General features: G+C 37.0%; 1 protein-coding gene across 4 annotated transcripts in view; it reads left to right on the top strand.

Moving 5' to 3' along the window:
• Positions 1-23,762, top strand: part of CTNNA3 (catenin alpha 3) — a 1,783,011-nt gene that overhangs the window by 61,751 nt on the left and 1,697,498 nt on the right. Inside the window, exon 1 of one of the 4 annotated variants that reach the window (XM_023240491.2) lies at positions 10,788-10,918. The exons of the other annotated variants lie outside the window; for them this stretch is intronic. The gene's annotated coding sequence lies outside the window, so the exon portion shown is untranslated. Of the gene's footprint in view, positions 1-10,787; positions 10,919-23,762 lie in introns of those variants that run through there. 4 annotated transcript variants of the gene reach the window in all.

Below are 23,762 nucleotides of genomic sequence, written 5' to 3'. Positions count from 1 at the left end.
AAGGCCCTGGTCTCTAATGTGTGTTTGTTTCTTTGTGGTTAGGAATGAAAGGAGAATAAGAAGTAAAACTGATTTCTCTGTGATTCTCTAGAAGCGGTATCAACATCTATCTTAGCCCAAGGCTAGAGCTCATAGGTCATGTTTCCGTGGGAGTTTGCAAGATTAACTTGCTTTTGGTTAGATTCAGCAATTCTGTTTTCATAACTCTAGCTTTCAGAATCAAATATCTTGTGATAGGCACTGTTGGTTGCCCATGCAATATCCATACATTATGCTCTTGCTAATTTACAGAATCCTAATTTAGGTCAAGAATTAAAAGGCATAATGTACATACTGAGCTGCATCTTGTTATACATATTGACCTGCCCTCCTCTGTCACTTAGGACAGTTACATTTAGTGAAGGCAGATGCATAGTAAGATTGTTGGCACAATCTTACTGTCATAAAGACCACTCTCCTTGGTAGACAAGATGAAAGCAAACACAAAATATTGTCATTTTCCTTTCTGTCTGTTGTCAATATCACGAACTCTGCCTGGGAGTGGAGGAGGGTGGTTGTATCTTTCTTGTCCTTCTTCCCTCAAATGCAACCTAAAAATATTGGTGTTGTTTTGAGCATTTTTCACAAGTCTCTGTTCATCTTAGGTTTAGTCCACACTTTTAATAAGCCAGTAGTATACTGATGCATTCATTCTTACCTTTACCTTCTTCCTTCTTCTCTTGTATGTCCTTTAAAACCCTCAGGTTTTTAGAAAGCTTCTTGTATACCACATTAAATTATATTTGCATACCTTCTGTCTCATTTTTTCTTCATGTATTTCTTTCTAATAGTGGGTTTTATTTTTTGACCTATCTTTCGTTTTAGAATTTCTGGCTCTGGGAAATATGTATATTTTCTCTGACCTGCTAAACAATTGAAGATACTTGTCTTACTTTGCTTTGTGTTTTCTTCCTTGGCTGTAATGGACTCTGAGGTGATATGTTCAGCTTTCCCCATGGTTCCTGTCACTTTGACATCACTAACATATTTCTCTTTCTTGATAAAATTAAGTCCAGGCTAAGCAGTTCTATGCCTTGCTTCTTTTGCCCTTTGAATGATGAAGTTGCTGATAGAGAGGCAGCAAATAAAGGAGAGGAGTGATTTCTCCAGTTGAGATTAAAAATTTTTTCTTTAATGTTTATTTTTGAGAGAGAGAGAGACAGAGCGAGCAGGGGAGGGGCAGAGAGAGAGGGAGACACAGAATCTGAAGCAGTCTCCAGGCTCTGAGCTGTCATTACAGAGCCCGATGTGGGGCTCGAACTCATGAAACATGAAATCATGACCTGAGTCGAAGTCGGATCCTTGACTAAATCACCCAGGAGCCCCTCTCCAATTGAGATTGTAATTAATTTCTTGTCTTTTTGGTTTTGCTTATTTAAAAAGTTTTTAAATCATTGCTAGGTCTCTTTTTATTTTGGTCTCTCACTTCAGTTGATTTTCTTTTCATTTTATTTGGTTTTTCCATCACTTCTGTCCTGAAATTTATGTGTTTGGGTGTTTCACTGAGAGCACAGAGTAGATAGTATTCCAAATTTTCTTTTATCTTGAGGGTAGTTTCTGTTTATCTTTAAGACATTATCTTACTCTTATCTTATATAGTCTTTTTATTTTGGATATTTTCCTATTGGCTTCTTTTTGAAAGATGGGACTTATTTGGTGTTTGTCATAAGTGAGATATGTATATCCCCTTTGAGCTTCATCACTATCAACTTTGAACTACAGAATTCCTCTCTTAAATTTTAAATCTCTTCTCTCTTAAATCTCAGGTATCTCAGTACATTTCTGGGCTATAGGAGGTACACATCCATTGGGGCAGCTATTCTCTTATTCCTATTATTTGGTCCTCTACTTGGAGGTGAATTCAACTCTAGATAATTTAAAATAATTTATTATCATTATTATTATTATTTTGAAGTTTATTTATTTTGAGAGAGAGAGAGAGTGAGAAGGAGAGAGAGAGAGAGGGAGGGAGAGGGAGGAAGGGGGAGAGGGAGAGAGAGAATTCCAAGCGGGTTCCATGCCATCAGTGCAGAGCCTGACGTGGGGCTTAATCCCATGAATGACAACATCATGATCTTGGAGAACCCCTCCTGTTGGGGTTCTCATATCTCAGGACACAGTATGTTATTCTTCCTTTGTCTTCTTGTATCCCGTATTGTATTTCTGGGAACTAAAATCTTCTGGCAGAGTGTAGTTAGAAATCTGTTGCTGGGAGGTGACCAGGAAGCACATCTGGCTGTCTAAAAAGCAGCTCCTGTGTAGTAATGGGATGAGAGCTGGTTATTGGGTTGTCTCTGTTGCCCTCAGTTCTCTGACAGGATGTCAGGATACACAGATGTGAGGGTCTGGCTCTGAGACTGCTTTAAATTTAGGTACAAGGGAGTTCTAGTTCCCCCTCCTCCCAATTTGTCCCATTCATGAAATACAAAAAGTAGGGTAGTCAGATTTAGCAAATGAAAATATAAGACACACAGGTTTGAATTTCAGGTAAACAGCCAGTGTCTTTTTTTTTTTTTTAGTGTATGTCCCAGATATTTCATAGGACATAGGACATACTTACGCTGGAAAATTATTCACTGTTTATCTGAAATTCAAAGTTACCTGGGAATTCTGTATTTTATCTGGAAACTATAAGGTTACCCCAGTGTTTGCAAATCATTAGGAGATATTTATCCTCTTGTGTCTCAGTACTGATGTATGAGGGTCTTTTTCTGATTTGATAAAGGTTATCTTTTCCAGTCTTTCTTCACCTGCAGTGCTGGTCAAAACTGGGAGGACTGGAGACAATCTGTAGAGTCTGGGAGCCTTCAGAGAGGAAAAGAATGAAGACCTGGACTCCTTTCTTTTACAATGTATTTATTATTAGAAACTTTTTAATGCATTGAACTGTTCCTGAATAAGAAAGGACCTAGTAAGAAAGAATATCAAAGACCTTAAATTAGAATCCTTTTTGTGGCCTATATTATCTGGTGGGAGAGGCTGTTTGGGCTTGTGAGTGATTGAAGGCAGAAGGAGGCAGAAGGCCCTCCTGACCTGGCCACTGTGCTTGGTAAACTGAGGCTGTAAGCACGGATGCCATGCCATACCTGTGAGGGATCAAGCTGGTTCTGTCTTGAAGAATCACCATGGCCAATGTCAGTAACGGTAGTAGCAAACGCAAGAGTGCAGCAGGTGGAAAGGTCACAATGGACCTCAGGGGATCAGTTTTCGTCAGTTAACTGTGTGCTGGGAGAACACTAGCAGCCTTCAACAGGACCCACTTGTATTCTAAACATATTCTCTTGTTTTCTCTCTTTGAGGTATGGGGGGTCAAGAGGCCCATGGAATTCTTGAACTATTTAAGGGATAAGAGAGGTACGGGGCTCTCTGTCAGTTTGGCATTTGAGAAGTAGTTTTAATTTGTATTTTTCCACTTGCGCTTCTTGTATTTTTGTTGTTGTCATGGGAAGAACATGCTCCTGATAGCCTACTTGTCCAAGGAGGATGAGACACATGTAGAACAGGTTTGGATTCCAAAACTGCAGCTTGGAGTAAGCCCAGCCAGGCCCATCTTGGATTAGCCAACCTAACCACCAGCCAACCTGAAAATGCACAAGAGAGAATAAATGTTGTTTTATGCCACTGAGTTTTAGGGTGTTTTATTATGTAGCATTATTATGGAAATAGTAACTCATAGATCATTAAACAAAAAATGATTTAGTATGACATTTTACAAAGAATTATTTAAAAATTAATAAGGAGGGGTGCCTGGCCAGCTCATGTGGAGGAATGTGTGATTCTTTTTTTTTTTTTTAAATATTTATTTATTTTTTGAAGAAAGAGAGAGATAGAATGTGAGCAGGGGAGGTGCAGAGAGAAAGGGAGACACAGAATCTGAAGCAGGCTCCAGGCTCTGAGCTGTCAGCACAGAGCCCGACGCAGGGCTCGAACCCACGAACCATGAGATCATGACCTGAGCTGAAGTCAGTTGCTTAACCGACTGAGCCACCCAGGCGCCCCTCGGCTCAGGTCTTGATCCCGGGGTTGTGGGATCAAGCCCCGCCTCAGGCTCCACCCTGAGCATGGAGCCTGCTTAGGATTCTCTCTCTCTCCCTCTTCCCCTCTCTTGTACTTGCATGTGCTTGCACTTTCTCTCTCAAATAAAGAAAAATAAGCCTTAAAAACAGCATTCTTTTTGCATTTGTCCTGTGTTTCCTCATGGTTAGCTTGATGTTATACTTTTTTTTTTAATGTTTATTTTTGAGAGAGAGAGAGAGAGAGAGAGAGAGAGAGAGAGAGAGAGACAGAGACAGACAGCATCAGTGGGGGAGGGACAGAGAGAGAGGGAGACAGAATCTGAAACAGGCTCCAGGCTCTGAGCTGTCAGCACAGAGCCTGATATGGGGCTCGAACTCACAGACCGCACTATCATGACCTGAGCTGAAGTCAGATGCTTAACTGACTGAACCACCCAGGTGCCCCAGGAATGTATGATTCTTGATCTCAGGGTTGTGAGCTGGAGCCTCAGGTTGGGTATAGAGATTACTGAAATAAATAAATATTGAAAAAAATTAATAAGAAAAAGAACAACAGAGAAATGAGTTAATTATAAGTCAAAAAGTAATTCACAGAAGAGAAAATTGGAATGACTAATAAATAAGTGAAAAGATATTTAGCTTATTTCACTAGCTATTGGGTAAATACAGATTAAAATAATGATGAGATACCTTATCATACTTATTGGATTTATAAAAATTAATAACCTGGTAATAACCTAGTATCTGTAAAGATGTGAAGAAAATGGAACTTTCATACATAGATGGTGGAATGTTTATGGATACAAAGAGAGACCTATCAAGAAGGGAGAGGATATTTTCAAGGACTGTTACTGACAAAGGGTTATATATAGAATATAGAGAGAATTTTAGAAATCTGTGAGAAAAAACAGACAGCCTAGGAGAAAAAGGGGTAAAAAGTACAAGTGAGCAATTCGTAGAAGAGATACTTGAATGGCTGGCTAGTTAACCCCAAGCATATCACCAATGACATTGGTAATCAAAAATACAATTAAATTAAAACAACAGTGAGATCCACTTTGTACTTTCCGTGTTGGCAGAAGCTGAAATGTCATTCAGTATCTTGTGCTGGTGAGGAGATGGGGACATGTGAGCCTACATGTTCTGTTGGTGGTGTTATTTTGGAGACCAGGTTAGTAATAATTGTTGAAATTGAGTGCTCAAATGCATTCGACGCAGAAATTCTACTTCTGAATTGTATTAGTTTGGTAGGGTTGCCATAACAAAGTATCACAGACTGGTTTAAACAATAGAAATTTATTTTCTTAGTCTGAGGGTTAGAAGTCCATGATCAAGGTGTTGACAGGTTTGGTTTCTTCTGAGGCCTCTCTCCTTGGCTAATAGATGGCTATATTCTTGCTGTATCCTCAACATGGTTATTCCCTTGTGCGTGTCGGTGTCCTAACCTCTTCTTATAAGGGCACCAATCATATTGATAGGGCCCACCCTAATGGCTTCATTTTAGCATAATCCTACCTTTAAAGACCCTGTTTCCAGATACCGTTATATTCTAAAGTATAGGGGGTTAGAATTACAGACATATGAATTTGGGGGAGGGTGCAATTCAGGCCGTAGCAGAGTATATGCATTAGAGGGACTCTTACATAGGTATACAAAGAAGTATGTATGAGAATGCTTATTATAGAACTGTTTCCCATAGCAAAGAGTTGGATACTACCTAAATATTCTTGAATAGGGATACGGACAGATAAAATACATTATTAAGGCATCTGATAGAATGCTACAAATGGAAACTAAATTAAATCAATTTTATTAGTTGGGAACTAATTTTTCTCAAATAACAAGAAATCTGTGGGTAAGAAGTTCAGAACTGATGATATCAAGGACCTGAGCTCTTTGCATAGTTTTGCCCTGTCATCTTCCTTCCTTAGCTTTTTAGCACTGATTTATGTCCAGGCATCATACCAGAGATAGTAGAAGGAGGGGCCAAGGGTCATAGCAACATTATCTGATTCCTTTTTTATAGGGAAAGCAAAAGCTTTGCCAGAAGGCATCTCAGTGGACACCAGCTGACAGTCATTGGCTAGAATTCTGTCACATGCCATTCTGAGTTGCAAAGAAGTCTGGGAAACCTAATGTCCTGCTTCCATAGCTGTGCAAGGCAAGGGAGAGCTGGATTGTGTGTTGCTTGGGCTAATCTATGGTGTTTACTGCATGTATATGGTTCAACATGTTAGATCATGAAAACATAATGGGGTGGGGGGAGACAGAGAGGGAGAGAGAGAGAAGAGAGAAGAAGTACAATACTGTTTGTGTAAATTTGAAAGTCCATACACACATAAAGCTATATACCATTGTAAAGATGTATGTCAACAGTTATGGGAAGTTGATTAGAAAGGCATCCACTAACTACAACACAGTGGATACCTATAGGAAGGTAGGAGTGGAACAGAGCTGAGGCAAGTGATATGGACTATGATCACAAAAAATAAAATACAACAGACTTTTCACAGACTAGTTCTATCAGTTGAATTTTACCTGAGGAACATGATTAGTTGTGTTAGTCTAATTCTGTGCTCTCAACATCCAGGAGAAGAAAGGCTGGGGTGATTTGGGGTATGTGTGTATGAATTACTTGGACTGTTGGTATGATTATCATTTAGAGTCAAATAGTGTGAATCACTATGCTGACGACTGAGTTTAATTACTTTACCTTACCCTGTGATGAGCTTTATTCTTTTCAGTACAATTAGAGGCCTGATAGGAGTGATGTTGTAGTTAAGCTTAGTGAGGCTAGCAGGTACTCTTTGGACAATTTAGGGGTATTATGAACTTTGCAAAATTGATTTTCCTTGTCTTTGTACATATATTTCTTTTGCATTATAATGAAAAATTAGTAGACTTGACTTGTAGAGAGCCAGTGGGGGACATGAGTAAAATAAACATGGCTACTTGGTAGTGAAATCCATCATTCTCTAGTTTTCTGTTACTATCTTTGGAAATGGTGGGAGAAAGGATTTCCTTTCCCTCTCTCTAATATAGCCTCAGCAAGTGACTGACTCTCTCCTCTGGAATGAAGCATGTTGGCACAATTCCATAAATCTTATGTGGGAACAAGACACCAGAGGTTTCTGTTTTTTACTTATTGCCATTATATTGCTTTTGGTTCAGTATTCTGTCCTTTAACCATTCCATATCTAATCCTCTAGATAAACATAGACCATTCGTTAATATGTGTTAGTGTATCTTTGATTTTCTCTATTAAGCATATGTTACAACTTTGGAAGCAGGTCTTAAGTTCTTCCATTTTAGAACTATGTTTCCTTGTTACTTAATTATAAGTTACTATCATGGATGGGGTAGATGACGTCCCTTGGTGAAATGGATTCAATTTGCTAAATAAAAATGTGTGGACCTAATGATTCTTTATCCATTTTTAAATCAGATAGGCAAATTTTTTTTTTTTTTTTTTTTTTTTTTTTGCAATCTTTCACAGCAGCCTTCTAAAATTCAATGGCGTTTTGGTTTGGAAAAGTAGAATCCCACGAACAGAAAAGTATCTTTCCACGTAATAAGAATAATTAATTGGTGAATTATTAGCACTGTAATGAGCACTCCATTAGATTCTTTTTAAAACAATGTTTACTTATTTATCTTTGAGAGGGAGAGAGAGCACGAGTTGGGGAAGGGCAGAGAGACAGAGAATCCCAAGCAGGCTCCAACAGCACAGAGCCCAACACGGGGCTCGAACCCATGAACTGTGAGATCATGACCTGAGCCAAAATCAAGAGTCAGATGCTTAAAACCAATGGAGCCATCCAGGCACCCCAGTACTCCATTACATTCTATGGGTAATTTTATAAGCACTTCTTAATAGTAACTTTGTAGGTCTCATTTCACAAAATGGGGGGAAAAACAGGATAAAATGGGGAAGAGTGAAGTCGAGCTTGAATTTGAACCCAGTTTCCTTGTGTTTCTGCCTGTTCTTTTAATTTCTTTCCTTCTCTTCCCATTCCTAGTGGGTATTTGTTTTGCAAAGTTCTATCCTTGGCTGCCTTATCTTTCTCTGCTGTGAACCTTGGAAGATCTCATTTAGTCTCATGGGTTAGGGTGTAACATGGATGCATAGTGACCATATCTCTATTTATAGGGCTGATTTTTCTCCTGAACTTCAGGATCCTGTGTTTCAGCTGTCTGTGGGACGTAACCCATTTGCACATGGCGCTCACACCTCAAACTCATCATACCTAATGTATGTCCGAGTCAGAGTGTGCCCTAGACTTGCTCATTGGTGTGAATATTATCTGTTATAAGTCCACTGCAATAGTTTAGGGAAATAATAACTAGTTTTCAAAATAAAATGAAAGACTGTATATAAAAAGTATGTTACAAATTCAAATTGAACATAAAATATATGGGGGCATTTTTGCTAAAAGTAAAAGATTATTTTAAATAGTATTTATTCACTATTCAGTCTCTCCCCAGGGCATGCATTGTTGTTAAAAAAAATTTTTTTTTTAATCCTCAAGTAGAATTGAGACTAACAAGACCTTGTAGGTATAGTTTCTTAAGGCACTAGGGAAACCAAAAATTGCTGAATGAGACATACTTCAGGGGAGCCTGTGTCAGGAACCAAACTCATAGTTGGAAAGTACAGTAGAATTAAGTGGTTAGATGAAAACAAAAAAATTAGTTATCTGTATATTCTAAAATTGGATGATTTTAGATTTTTTTTGATGATTGGTAAAAAGGATAAGCAAATTACTTGCAAAACTGATATTTCAGTTTTCTTATGGATGCATATCCTGTCAGTTAATTTGAGAAATAATTCTAAGTATCTCTTTTGTATCGTAGGGAATATATCAGTTCAGAAAATTAACAATACAAAATTTCCTGAAAAAAATCCATTACAGTTGAAAAGATGGTATACTTTATTTCCAAGTGTAAAAGATGATTTTTACATAGCTACCATTAGTTATTATATGAGGAAAGAAACTGCCACATTCAATTATTAAAAAATGATTTTGTAGAGTGAGGAACTCAAAACTTGCTTTCATTATCAGAAATAGAATTTTCTTTTTAAGGAAAAGAAGCTATAATTTCCTATTTTGAATCACAATTGAGGAAGAGAATGATTATTTCTTTTCTCTTTGGAAAATTTAATACTTGAGCATAAAGGCTGTGTCATTAGGGGTAAGTTTAGGAGCTTGAAAAGAGAGCTCACTCTTTGAGCCTTTAGATCTGTTTTATTTTTGCCAAGTTAACTTAGTAAACTTAATGTTTGTGATAATAGCTTCAGGGAAGCGTAGAAAATTTTTATCTTCAGTCAAGATAAATTTGTGGTAGTTAATGATTTTTGGCTATTTAGATGGTAAAATCTTTATTTTTAGAGTAAATCAGGCAAATCAATATTCAGGCTTTTCAAAACTGAATTTGTAAAATAGGGAATTTGTAGCTTGTATGAGGACTTTGTTAGTCATAACATTGTATGCTCATGAGAAATACAATAATTCTGTGATAACAGGATCCCTGTCTTCTAGAATTTTGCTGTAGCTAATTATAATTTGTCCATATAGAATGGACAAATACCAAACAAGGCAATTAGAAAATATTAGTTAACAGTTTACAAATATCATATGTAATTTTGAAGAGAAATGATTTTGTATTATAGTGTAGTTTTATTTTCTTTGGAGTTTGTTTTAGATTTTCTAATGGGGCTTGGAATCTTTACATAGGGTTTTTATTTGTTTCTTTGTTTGCTATTTTTGGTCCCAGAAAAATCTAGGGTTGTGGAAAGTCGTGTTGATAATTGAACCCAATTCTACTTCTTAGTCTTTCTCTCACTACCATGACAATGCATCTCTTGGAGCTGATAGAAGAAATAATGGTAGACTTTGCCACAGATGAGAAGTATTAAACACTAATATGGGCTATATAAAAGTCAAATTAATATAGGCAAAATAAAATGGGATATTTTTAAACATATTTAATAATGAAAATTGAGATGGTGTGTCCCATTTTGTAGTTGAAGTATAAAAATAAATGTCATTGGATGAAATACTGTGGGCTTTCAGAATCAAATGATACCCTCTGCTGGCTAAATTAGGGATTGTGTTTAAAAATGAGTAGCTTTTTTTTTTTTTTTTTTTTTTTTTTTTTTTTTTTTAAAGAGCTGATTGCTGTAAAAAAGGATTGAACAGTGCAGAGAGAGTATTGTGAAATAATGTAGGAGTGATTACAAATGTGGAGAATGATGCCAGTGTATGACTTGAATATTTTCTGAAGTGAAACTAATATGGAAATATCCATAATTGAAATTTTCTGATCTTTTGATCCAAGTTTTAACCAGGGAAGTAGGCAGGCCATAGGGAAGGAACACAGCAGGGGACAAACTGCATGGATCTGCTTCCCTATTTCTGATAGCAACTCATATTTAATTTATTGTCATCAGTTAAATTTCATCAGTTAAATTTAAATTTTTTAAAAATTCTTAAAGCCACTTTGGAATTCACAATGTTTTGGGAACACAGCACACACAAAAGTTATGTTTAAAAGTTTATACCGAACGATATATCATTTCATTGCAGATTTGAAAAATAAAATTTTAGGTCTGATTCTACTGTTTGATGTCGCTCTTCATTGGCATATTGCTTTAAGAGCACCCATCCCCCCCTTGTGCTTGAGCCACTGTGTCCCGTCAGTCATCCTGAAATACACTAGGGTGCTTGTCAGGCTGTTTGCTTACAGATGCATCATAAGCCAAATTGTGAGCCGTAAGAGTGGCACTGAATTTCTAAATACAAGAAATTGCTTAGACAATTGATTTAGTATCTGTATATGGGCAATACTCTGTCCTGCAGTAGGTGAGTGAAGTGTCAAACTTTTTAAGATCCAATTTTGCTGTAAAGCAAATCTGATAATTTTAGATTATCTGTTGCTTGGTTAGATAACTTTGGGGGAAATAAAAGGACATTATTTCTATAAAATGGGATGAATAGAAATACTATGCTGTGCATTTATTAGTTGTATAACTAATTTTCCTTTTAATAACACTAAACTCTAAACTACTTTATGAAAGTTCCAATTTTATAAATGTCTGCTTTTTCTAATAGATTAGCAGGCATTTCAGATTTAGATAAAAATGTGATTCTCTTACACATTTTTTTTTCTTTCACAACAACTTAGGCAACTCACTTGAGCAGAGGCTCAATTCTGCTATTTGGTGTGTTTATTAGTAGTTTTAAAAATAGCGCTTAAACAAGTGCTCCTGTGCCAGTGACCAAGCTATAGTAGTGTTACATCAGAGCATTTAAAAATTCCTACTGTGTAACTGAGCTCTTACTATTTGAGTAACTGGAAGTATATGCAAGGAACTGGAAGCTTTACGTTCTTTACACATAAAAGTCGTGCAGCAAGCAGTTTCTTTATTTGCACAAACAATTCAATTTCCATCATGGGCCTCTAAACTTAAATTGTGCATGGGTGCTTTTCCTGTATTTTTGGTGTGTAGCCTTAAATATCTTCAAACAGGGCATTGATAAAAAAGAAAGAACTCGGATTTCAATATTTCTGTGTTCAGTGTGGTAGAGAATAGTTAAGAGGCAGCAAGGAGTTAAAGTTTTAAGGCTTTATCTAAGGTAAATTGAGATTGCTTTTGCAGATACATGGAATAATTATTTATTTATTCCTTTTTCTAGAAAGGATTTAAGGTGACTTACAAGGCTATATGAAACTCAAGATAGGACAAATTAAAAGTGGAGTGAAAGAAGAAAGGAAAACAAGCATTAGGATATAAAACAGTCAGGAATAACGCAAAAAATGCAGCAGCTTTGATTATGGTTTCGTGATTCTAGTGTCTTACGGACTGATGGAGGAGAAAATTCAGGGTTTACAGAAATCTTACAGGGGTATTTCATGCAAACCAGTTGTCTTCCTTACTGTGGGTGGCAGTTCAGAGTGAGGAGAGTATGTTGGACAGTGAATATTAAATACTTTTTAAATGTCACTTCTGTTTTGGTGGAAAAAAAGTGGAGATCTGCTGCCCTTTTAACCCACACGCTGATTTATGTGGGCATAAGTGTGGCTCCAAGTTTTCTAGGAGCAGAAAAAGATTCGGTCTTGTTATTCAATTCAGAAGAAAGATTTAAGAAGGTTAGTTTTTTAGAAACAACAAGAATTTATCTAAATAAGGTCAAATATCTACATCTTTAAAACAGACATGATCAAGGCAATTTTTACAATAAAATATATTTGCTAATTTTGTATGAATCTATGAATCTTGTCCTAGTATTTTAAAAAATAGATTGTTGTAATTGAGATTAGCTATTTTCCTTCCTTTCACTCTTTCAGTTTAGTGATAAATTTAACTTGAATTTCAACTAACGATAGGTCAAAATTAAGTGGATCAATCTAGCTGGGAAGGAAGTTGTTGGATAGACAGGAAGGAGTTCAGACAGGACTTCTTAACGTACTTTGATCTTTAAATACTCAAAATACAACTACTGTGTTGGAGACTCTGGGCTCCGTACCACACACCATACTAAACCCAGCTTGTGTAAGTGAACAAGCTTGCGAACTGATTGTTTTCACCCATTGTACTGAAAACGAACAGAAATGTAGCAGTTAAAATTTTGCTAAGTATCTGCAGTGAAATCTTCAGATATCCAATTAACATGTTGAATCCAGGGCCATCATTTGACTCTTTTTAAAAATTCTGTTGTTAAAAATAAGATTAATAAGAGATGATTATTTTTTAAAGGGCAGTAAAAAAACAAAAAATACTCAGAGCTTTTATTTTTGTGTTTTTGTACTGTGAACACATGCAGGTTGAGTTAGAGTTCTTTCGAGAAAAAATTATGAATCATACATATAAATCCCTAAATGGGATTGTTTTTTAAGTTTCTCTTTCTGCTGCTTCATTATTGGTGTATAAGAATGTAGTAGATTTCTGTATATTGATTTTGTAGCTATGACTTTACTACTTTGATCAGTTCTAGTAGTTTTTTGGTGGAGTCTTTCACTTTCTATATGTAGTATCATCTCATCTGCAAATAGTGGAAGTTTTACTTGTCCCTTACCGATATGGATGCCTTTAATTTCTTTTTAGTTGTCTGATTGCTGTGGCTAGGACTTCCAGTACTGTGTTAAATAACAGTGGTAAGAGTGGACACCCCTGTCTTGTTTATGACCATAGAGGAAAAGCTCTCACTTTGAAGATGTAGCTGTGGGTTTTTCATATGTGGCCTGTATTATGTTGATATATGTTTCCTCTAGACCTACTTTGTTGAGGGTTTTTATCATGAATGGATGTTGTACTTTGTCAAATGTTTTTTCTGCATCTACTGTAATGATCATATAGTTCTTATCCTTTCTTTTATTAATGTGGTGTATCATATTGATCATGTGTTAAAATTGAACTAGCCTTGCAATACAGGAATAAATCCCACTTGAGTGTAGTGTATGATTTTTTAAATGTATTGTTAGATTTGGTTTGCCAGTATTTTGTTGAGGGTTTTTACATCTGTCTTTGCCAGAGATATTGGCCTTTAGTTCTGTTTTTCGTGGTGTCTTTATCTGGTTTTGGTATTAGGGTGATACTGGTCTCACAGAATGAATTTGGAAGTTTTCCTTCATTTTCTGTTTTTTAGAATAGTTTGAGAAGAATAGATATTAACTTTTATTTAAATGTTTGCTAGGGGGGCGCCTGGGTGGCACAGTCGGTTAAGCGTCCGACTTCAGCCAGGTCACGATCTCACGGTCCGTGAGTTCGAGCCCCGCGTCGGGCTCTGGGCTGACGGCTCAGAGCCTGGAGCCTGTTTCTGATTCTGTGTCTCCCTCTCTCTCTGCCCCTCCCCCGTTCATGCTCTGTCTCTCTCTGTCCCAAAAATAAATTAAAAAAAAAAAAGTTGAAAAAAAAAAAAAATAAATGTTTGCTAGAATTCGCCTCTGAAAGCATCTGGTCCTAGACTTGTTTGTTCGGAGTTTTTTGATTACTGATTCAGTTTCATTACCGTTAACTGGTCTGTTCAAGTTTTCTATTTCTTCCTGCTTCAGTTTGGTAGGTTTTATGTTTCTAGGAGTTTATCCATTTGTTCTAGGTTGTCCAGTTTGTTGGCATATAGTTTTTCATAATATTTTGTTACAGTTGTGTGTATTTCTGTGGTGTTGGTTGTTATTTGTGATCCCCTTTCATTCGTGGTTTATTTGTGCTCTCTCTCTCTCTCTCTCTCTCTTTTTTGAAAAGTCTGGCTAGAGGTTTATTACTTTTGTTGATCTTGGAAAAAAATGCAGCTCTTGGTTTCATTCATCTGTTTTATTGTTTTTTTGTTTTTGTTTTGTTTGTTTTTTTTAGTTTCTATATCATTAATTTCTGTTCTGATCTTTATTATTTCCTTCCTTCTGCTGCTTTTTGGTTTTGTGTGTTTTTTTTCTAGTTCCTTTAGGTATAAGGTTAGGTTGTTCATTTGAGATTTTCTCACTTCTTGAGGTAGACATGTATTGCTATAAACTTGCCTCTTAGAATGCTTTTGCTGCATCCTAACAAGTTTGGACCATTGTGTTTTCATTTTCATTTGTTTCCAGGTACTTTTTTACTTCGTTGATTTCCTGGTTGACCCGTTCATTGTTAAGTAGCATGTTATTTAACTTCCTTGTATTTGTGCTGTTTCTAGACTTTTACTAGTAGTTGATTTCTTATTTCATAGCCTTGTGGTCAGAAAAGATGCATGGTGTTCTATGTGCACCTGAAAAGAATGTGTCTTCTGCTGTTTTAGGATGGAATGTTCTGAATATATCTGTTAAATCCATCTGGTTCAGTGTGTCATTCAAAATCAGTGATTTTCTGTTTGATTTTTCTGTCCTTTGATGTACGTGGGTGGTTAAAGTCCCCTGCTATTATTGTATTACTATCAATTATTTCTTTTATGTTTGTTATTAACTTTTATATATTTGGATGCTCATGTTGGATGCATAAATATTTACAATTGTTATATCTTCTTGTTGGGTTGTCCCCTTTATTATTATATAGTGTCCTTTCTTTTTTTGTCTCTTGTTACAGTTTTTGTTTTAAAGTCTATTTTTTTCTCATAAATTAGTGCTGCCCTGGCTATCTTTTGATATCCATTGGATGGTAAATGTTTCTGTATCCCCTCACTTTCAATGGTTGGGCAGCTTCATATATGCTTAAAACCTAGTTGCATATTTTTCCTTGAATCAGAAATTATTTTAAATTTCACTCAACTGTAACTAATATCTATCTATTGATCCCTCGTTATGAGAGATGAGGAAAGAAGAGTGTTTGGGATTTTCCATCTTTTTAGATATGTGATTTTGCTAGTTTTCCACCATGTTTCCAAAATGTCCTCTCAGTTCATGTATATTGGATGCTTCTGTTACTTTTATCTTTGTAATGTTTTTTTTTGCTTGTGTTTGTTTCTTGAGTTCTTTTATCTTGTTTTTCATTCCTTTATATTTTATCTGTTTTTTGAATCTTGTAACTTTTCTTTCAATTTTTTTAAAAGAGAGAACATATTATTTATATGTGTGTGTGTGTGTGTATGTGTGTTTGAGTCCACATATAACTATTTCAGTGACCTCTTCCTCTGTTTCCTTTGTTAATTCTTATTCATATGAAGTTTTTGGTTCCTCTCCTTTTCTCTTTGTTTTTTATTTTGTGCTTTTTATGTAGAGTTTCCATTACTGATCTTTGTATACCACTAGTCATTTACTGAAGAATAATGCAGAGTGTAAGTTGAGATAATAATCCGCAATTTTTTTTATTAGTTTTCTTTATTTTTGAGAGGCAGAGAGAGACAGAGCAGAGTTGGGGAGGGGCAGAGACAGAGGGAGACACAGAATCCGAAGCAGGTTCCAGGCTCTGAGCTGTCAGCACAGAGCCACATGCGGGGCCCGAACTCATGAACTGCGAGATCATTACCTGAGCTGAAGTCGGACGCTTAACTGACTGAGCCACCCAGGCGCCTCAATAATCAGCAATTTTTAATCTATTTGTGATATTGAATGGTTTCTCATGAAAGTTATTTCCTTTGCTTTCAGGAAAAGTTTTCTTTTACTGTTTGGTGCTCCAAAACTCAATATGCTTCATGGCAAAGTACTTTAAGTCACAGGCTATCAGCATTGTGAACTGGTGGTTCAGCTTCTTTCTTCCACTCTACTTAATCTCTAGTAGTTCCCTTGGCGAGGTGAGCTTAATCATGGACAGTTAGAAATGACATATCATTCCAATGTTTATACCAGCACTATCTATAATAGCCAAAGTATGGAAAGAATCCAAATGTCCATTGACTGATGAATGGATAAAGAAGATGTGGTGTGTGTGTGTGTGTGTGTGTGTGTGTGTGTGTGTGTATATGTGTATATATATGTGTATATATATATATATATATATATATATATATATATGCAATGGAGTATAACTCAGCAATCAAAAAGGATGAAATCTTGCCATTTGCAACTACGTGGATGGAACTAGAGTGTATTATGCTAAGTGAAATTAGTCAATCAGAGAAAGACAAATATGATATGATTTCACTCATATGTGGAATTTAAGATATAAAACAGATGACTATAAGGGAAGGGAAGCAAAAATAATATAAAAACAGGGAAGGGGACAAAACATAAGAGACTCTTAAATACAGAGAACAAACTGATGGTTTCTGGAGGGGTTTTGGATGGGAGGGATGGGCTATATGGGGAAGGGGCATTAAGGAGGACACTTGTTGGGATGAGCAGTGGGTGTTATACATAGGGGATGAATGACTGGATTCTATTCCTGAAATCATTATTGCACTATATGCTGACTAACTCAGATGTAAATTAAAAAAAAGAAAAAGAAAAAGAAAAAGAAAAAGAAAAGAGCAATGGCTTGTCATCATGCGAATCCTGCCCTACCATTCCTGTGTTTCTATAGTCTCAAACTGGGTCTTTACAGGGGATATACCTTTTTGATCCTGTATCTATCCATGCTTACATCTTAATACTCTAATCAAAGGATGTGCAGGCAGGAATTCTAGGGTTGTGGCCCTTTTAGGGAAAATTATTTAACAGGGTGCCTGGCAGGCTCAGTCAGTAGACATGTGACTCTTGATTTCGGGATTGTGAGTTTGAGTCCCATGTTAGGTGTAGAGATTACTTAAAGATAAAATCTACAAAAAAAAAAAAAAAGAATGTTATTTACCACTGAGATGTGTCCAGGCTTTCACCCTCCTTTTTTTTTTTTTTTTAATTTGGTCAAGATTTAACTGTATTTATTTGTTAAAAAGATTTTTTTGACTATTTATTTTTGAGAGAGAGAGAGAGAGAGAGAGAGAGCAAGCATGAGTGGGGTAAGGGCAGAGAGAGAGGGAGACACAGAATGCGAAGCAGGCTCCAGGCTCCAGGCTCCGAGCTGTCAGCACAGAGCCCAGTGTGGGGCTAGAACCCACGAACCATGAGATCATGACCTGAGCCAAAGTCCAACGTTTAACTAACTGAGCCGCCCATGTGCCCCTGTATTTCTATATTTGTAATTTGGGGTAATTATAAGTTTCCTTGAGTATAGTGCCTCTAACTTTAATCTTTTTTGTCTTTTATTAGTTTTGATGCAAGAAAGTGACATAAACATGCATTTATTCTACCATATAGTATGAGAAATCCTAGGAGATGGTAGAATGATGATGATTCTCTTAGAGATCTGTGTAAGGTACAGAGATAAGGAAGCATTGCTTCCTTTTTTTATGAGTGTGTGCATGTGTGTGAAGATGTAAAGAGGATTGTTTGAGTTGAAGTTGGAATGATGAGCAAGTGTCGAGTGGCTGTTGGGGAGGAGCACTCTAGGCAGAGGAAGAACAGTGAGTAAAAGTTTAGGGACATGAAACAGTATGGTCTATTCAGAGAACTTCAAATTCTTTACCATGGATGGAGAACAAGGAGGAGGTGGGCCAAAGAGAGGGAGAAAGCTAGAGACATAGGACAGACCAAATTGCCTCGAGTCATTCAGTGGAACCTGAACTTTATTGTTCAAAATGGAGCATCATTGAGGGTTTCAAGGGGGGATTAGTGCAACATCATCTTATTTTTAAGATTTTTTTTAGAAGTTTTAAATTTATTTTAAGTAATCTCTACTTCACATGTGGGGAGGTGGGGCTCAAACCCAGCACCCCAAGATCAAGAGTTTCATGCTCCTCCAACTGAGCCAGCCAGGTGCTCCAGCATTATCTTATTTTATATTAGAGAAATCACTTTGGGAATAGTTTGAAGGATGAATTGGAGATTGTGAAAAACTAGAAGAAGGGAGACCAGTTAGGGTATTATTACAAAATCTAAATGAGTCTAATGAGGGTCTCAACAAAGGAAGAAATAATGGGAATGGAGAGGGAACGGACAATATGAGAGGAGTTGAGGGGATAGAAGCAATATGACTGTTTCACCAATCTGATGTGGAGGGCAGAGTGAAAGAAAATATTCTAGGATGATATTCATGGTGCTGGGTTGGGTGCCCAGCTGTGGTAATCTAGATCAGAACTAAAGATGGTGGCAACAGATTTGGGGGAAAAATCATGAGTTCAGTTTTGAGGTGCCTGTGAAATGGCCCAGTGGTCAATGAATTTGGGAGCTCTGAAGCTCAGGTGACAGATTTGACTTTAGATTCTCAGGTTCTAAGTAGAACTGAAACTAGGATGAGATTACCCAGAGAGAACAGTGTAAGATGAGCAATGAATGGGATGTTAGGGGTTGAACCTAGGGTAACACCCCTCCTTAACATCAGGTAGTGATAAGCCAACAGAAGTTATTGGGAAAGAATGCCAGAAGGGTAGAAAGTGGTGTTTTGAAGCAAGAGGAGAAAGTCTTTTATGTTTTATAGAGAGAGTACTTACTTAGCATGTGGGATGAGAAATAGTTAAATAGGGTTAGATACATAGCCAGAGTTCCAGAGAAAAGTATTTTTAAAGAGTGTTTATTTATTTATTTTGAGAGAGAGACAAAGAAAGAGAGAGAAAGAAAGAGACCATGAGTGAGTGCAGGGGAGGGGCAGAAAGAGAAGGAGAGAGCAAGAATCTAAAAAGTTTTCATGCTGACAGCACGGAGCCCAACTCAGGGCTTGATCTCACCAACCATGAGATCATGACCTGGGCCAAAATCAAGAGTCTGATGCTTAACCTTCTGAGCTACCAGGGTGTCCCAGGATCTTTTTTAAAAGACTATTTAGGCACTTTTCTGATTAGTGCGCATGTAGGAAATATGCCATAGAGTTAGAAGTCAAGAGATACAATAAAATGAGGCATCAGAGGAAAGCTTTATTTTAAACTCTTTTGTTAAGGGAACAAAGAGTGAAAGCATTCTTGAATAATAATTAAAGCTCTCTATAGGTGAAAGAGATTGGTTATCCTAAAAGTAGATAAGTAGATTCTGCTATCCTACTGGAAAGGGGATAATAATGACAACTAATATTTGTTGAGCCCTTGTTAGGTGTCAGAGATATTGGCTAAGTTATGGCTTTTATGTGAATTTTCTTATTTAATCTTCAAGATCCCTTTGAGGATGGTACTCTTATTATTCTCATTTTACAGATGAGGAAAGTGATATTTAGGGAGGTTCAGTAACTTGTCTAAAGTCACTAGTAAGCAGGAGCCTCCCAACAGTGTCCCTGCTTCTGCTCTTGTCCTCCATACTTCATTTTATTGGTTAGAGTGATCCTTCCAAAATATAAACCAGATCATGTTTCTTTAATGCTCAGACCCCTGCCGTATTTTCCAGGTGGCTCAACATGATCTTCAGCCACATGCCTTCAACTCCATTACCTTTCTGATCTCTCTTACTATGCTCTTTGTAGCTCATTCTATCCCACTTACACTGACTTCCGTGATGTTCTGCAAACATACCAACACTCTCCTGTCTCAAACTTTTTGCTCTGTTACCTCTGCCTGGAATGCTCTGCTTCCAGGTATCTGCTTGGCTAATTTCCTCATTATTTCAATTGTTCAAATGTTCTTCTCAATGGAGCTAATCTTTACTTTATTTGAATATTGCAGTCTACTCCCAGTGTCTCTCCCACCGAATCCTGCTTACTTACTTACAAAGTAGAACTTTTTTTTTTTTTTCCATAGCTTATGTCATTTTATAATGTACTAACAATTTTCATATATTTTTAAAATATTTATTGTTTATGGTCTCCCCCTACCCTCTGACTGGTGTAAAGTGGAAACTCAATAAATACAAGTTTAATGAATAAATGAATGATGGCCTATAGTCTAGGTGTGCTTCTGATCTCACACCATTGCTTTTTAGCTGATGAAAAGGCTAGGTAGAAGAGCTTACACTGATTATTGATGTACAAATAAATGCATGGAAGGTATTTGTAATATGTAGGAAGAACACCTGAAAAGACATACCCAGCTATTTCTCCATTATATATATTAGGCAGTTGCTTGATTTTATTGACTCTCTGATAAACCTGAGATTCCTTTCTTTACCAAGTGAGTAAAAGATGTGTGTATTTCTTTCTTGGTGGGTTAAATAATCCAGAAATGATGGCATTGGAACCATGGAGGTGGGATAGGGGTGGGGAGGGAGGTGGGGTTGGAAAACAGATATGTATAGAGACTGTTTCACTGTAGCCAAGATTGTTGTATAAAACTAACTGTGATAGTATTGTGCACCAAATTCCTCATGTCCCCTTTCCTTTTTTTACTTAAACCTGTTTATTTTGATTTAGATTTTTGGGGGGGGGTCACTTAGCATTTGGTTCCAATCCTTCACATTATTTCCAACTATGTTATGCTAACCCTTTTGAAAGGGGGGGTGCTGATAAGGGAGATGGAGGCTTACAAAGATTTGCTATGCACTGAAGATAAATTTTTAATGACAAAATAAATGTTCTCTTTTATGACATTATTTCAGGAGTAGCAAACCTTTCATTAGTTGCTCACCATTTTTTTCTGATATTTTGGAAGTATAGAGTATTAGATAAGATTAACATTTGTGATGATGGTTGCAATTGGCACCTACTAAAAAATTTCTCCTTTATAGTTCACTAAATAGAGTTTTACTAAATGAAATCACATTAAGTCCAAAGATACTTTTGGTAGGATACTTGTTGACATTATCAAAACACTTTAAACTTGAGGAAAAGAAACTTATTCCCAGATAAAACCATCAAAGGTGTTTGTGTGTGTGTGCGCGTGTGTGTGTTTGAGTTATGACAATAGTTAGGGCATAGAAAACGATGTGAATAGATACTATGCATTGTAATTATCCAGAGAAAAATAACATAGGAAAAGGTCAGTCATTAATAAATAATAATAGGGGTGCCTGGGTGGCTCAGTTGGTTAAGCAGCTGACTCTGGCTCAAGTCATGATCTCACAGTTTGTGAGTTTGAGCCCCACGTCGGGCTCTGTGCTGACAGCTCAGATCCTGGAACCTGCTTCAGATTCTGTGTCTCCTTCTCTCTCTCACCCTCCCCTGCTCACACTCTGTGTCTCTCTCCCTCTCTCAAAAATAAACATTAAAAAAATTAAAAAAAAATACAGATGCCTAGAAAAACACAAATTAAATATAATATCATAGATAGCAATAAATCATGAATTAAATGTTTTTATTGTGTTTTTTGAGTATTTATGATTTTATTTATTTTCTCACAAATGTAATGTTGGATGTTCACAAATAATTTTAATGAAGGGAGTAGAGAAATACACATATAGTGAATATATATTCTTGCATGAAAACCCATAAACTTAATAATGGAACATTTGGATGAGGGGGAAAAAAGAGAAGAAAAGGGAAGTGGTATTGTTGCAAAAGCTTATTGTGTCAAAATTTTCCTGCTGAAGATTAAAAAACTGTTATAGTAACATAGTGAGATGATACATTTTGAAAACATCAACTAGTCTTCTCTTAAAAGTGGAACAACTGGGGGCGCCTGGGTGGCGCAGTCGGTTAAGCGTCCGACTTCAGCCAGGTTACGATCTCGCGGTCCGGGAGTTCGAGCCCCGCGTCAGGCTCTGGGCTGATGGCTCAGAGCCTGGAGCCTGTTTCTGATTCTGTGTCTCCCTCTCTCTCTGCCCCTCCCCCATGCATGCTCTGTCTCTCTCTGTCCCAAAAATAAAAATAAACGTTGAAAAAAAAAAAAGTGGAACAGCTGAATTTTTACTCTACCTCTGGGTCAACTACATCTTAGAAGATTGAGGAAACAATGAAAGGAACAAATTTGACTAATAAGGAGGAACTTAGTGATAGGGAATGCTAGAAAGTTTGGGCAGGTCTGTTTTTAACATTTGTAGAGAGCAGAGTGAAGGTGTAAATGGGGGTCTGTATATCATACTTGTATATGTAAAAGTTATAAGTCAAGCTAACAAGCTGTTCTAGTAGGTTGTTTCCTCCTGTCTTTCTACCTTGAGAAATATACTTTCAAAATGACCTGGAAGACAAGATTTGGATTTAGAATTCTTGGATTCCTTGAAGTTTCTTGTTAGAATTAGGTGGTGGATGGGGAGCTCACTCCTGCTCCTGATATATGGTTAGCCCCCTTCTCTTTTGGCTTTTGGCTCTGATTTGTATTTGAGAGGTCTCAAGCACATGCAAGTGGACAATCCTGCCTGCACATACAAACTACATCAATATGCATTAGTAAAAAGCGGCCTCTCAGCCACCTTTCAAGTGTAGGGATGAACATTGAGTCATTTATTTTTGGTAGGATGGAATGCAGGAAGAGGCTGGCATACGCCCTGGAAGTAGGCATGGGCTGCTTAAACAGAGAGGTGGGGTAGTGGATACCCTAAGCGTGTCAGAAAAGGTAGCTGTGGGCTCTGGGTGGCCATATTACCTTGGTCCCAGGGACTCTTCCAAAGCATGAGGATCAGGAGTGGGGCAGCTCTTGTTTTGGTCTATGGATGGTACTGGTTTGGGAAAGAGTGACTGTTTTGTTGTAGAGGTGACAATTGTAAACAAGACATTGTTAGACACAGTTACACACGTGTCCTGGATTTTAAGAGAAGCAAATTTCAGAAAGTTAGATTAATGATACGTATGATTTTAAGGGATTGTATATGAGAATAAGAGAAACTTGATGAATTAAAAATGAAGAAAGAAGATGGATGGCTAGCTGGGCCTTAGCTTTACTACTTTTTCTTACACCAGAATCTAGGATAGTGACTGATAAATTTAAGTGCTTTATAAACGATCATTTAACAATAACATCAGTGGACCCAAATCTCAGTGTTTCTGTGTAGGGAGCACTAATTTGAAAAGAACATGGATCAAAGATGGGAGGAGGGAGATATTATGATAAATAAAAGAGAATGGCTGAAACTAGGAAAAGACTGTGGGGAAGGCTGATGCACATTTCATTTGCGTTATGGTTGGAAGGAATGCTGAAGGAAACAAAAAGGGACTTCCAAAGTTATAGACTGAGAGAAAGAGAACTAAAAAGGATAAGGAAGTGATATGTCCTCTGCATGAGTCTGGTGATGTGAGATTAACAGATGGAGTGCCTGGGTGGCTCAGTTGGTTAAGCATCTGACTTTGGCTCAGGTCATGATCTTGTGTTTCGTGAGTTCGAGCCCTGCATGGGCCTCTGTGCTGACAGCTCAGAGCCGGGAGCTGCTTCCGATTGTGTCTCCCTCTCTCTCTGCTCCTCCCCCACTTGTGTTCTGTCTGTCTGTCTCTCTCATTCAAAAATAAAATAAAACATTAAAAAACCTTTATAAAAAAAG

The sequence above is a fragment of the Felis catus genome, chromosome D2 (assembly GCF_018350175.1).
Source record: "Felis catus isolate Fca126 chromosome D2, F.catus_Fca126_mat1.0, whole genome shotgun sequence".
In the NCBI taxonomy this organism is placed as follows: domain Eukaryota; kingdom Metazoa; phylum Chordata; class Mammalia; order Carnivora; family Felidae; genus Felis; species Felis catus.
Note: the sequence above shows the minus strand (reverse complement) of the source record. Positions and strands in the feature narration are given on the sequence as shown.